The sequence below is a fragment of the Suricata suricatta genome, unplaced genomic scaffold, assembly GCF_006229205.1.
Source record: "Suricata suricatta isolate VVHF042 unplaced genomic scaffold, meerkat_22Aug2017_6uvM2_HiC HiC_scaffold_56450, whole genome shotgun sequence".
NCBI lineage: Eukaryota > Metazoa > Chordata > Mammalia > Carnivora > Herpestidae > Suricata > Suricata suricatta.
The window spans coordinates 1-559 of NW_021905379.1; the positions used below are offsets into that span (position 1 = coordinate 1).

Sequence of the window (559 nt, forward strand, 5' to 3'; positions counted from 1 at the left end):
ACTTTTCAGCATTTGGATTCCTAAAATTTTTCTTCAGCACTTAACTAATTATTTGTTGGTCAAAGGAGTTGGAACTGTTTCTCCACACATGAACTGGCCTTGGTCAGGAATGACTTTTATAATGAGGGAACAGCTAAAACACACTGCCACGTCCTTCCCAGTTTCCAAATCTTTCTTGGTGGTGGAGAAGTCGTCTCCACACAAGCAGGGGTAGAAATACATCACTGAGTCTTCATCAGACTGGAAGCCCTCAATGTCTACCTCATCATGAAAACTGCCATTGTCACTGGGACCAACAAAGGGCTACCACTCCAGCTATCGCCACCGCCTGACACCATCCAGCCTGTCTAACCTCATGGGCAGTGGCCAAGCCAGGTGTAATCACCAGAGGGATTCTAAAGTATAGCTTTAAATTGAGTAATGAATTACTGAATAGATAAGGAAGCTATAAATTAGTCAATTATCTGCTTATTGTTTAATGTTTTTTTGTTTTTTATCTTTTTTTTTTTTACTGTTTTTATTTATTTTAGAGAGAGAGAGACAGCATGAGCAGGGGAGG

At 40.4% G+C, this 559-nt stretch overlaps 1 pseudogene; it reads right to left on the reverse strand.

Moving 5' to 3' along the window:
* Positions 1-33: 33 nt before the first annotated feature.
* Positions 34-286, reverse strand: LOC115285231 (annotated as a pseudogene).
* Positions 287-559: the final 273 nt, after the last annotated feature.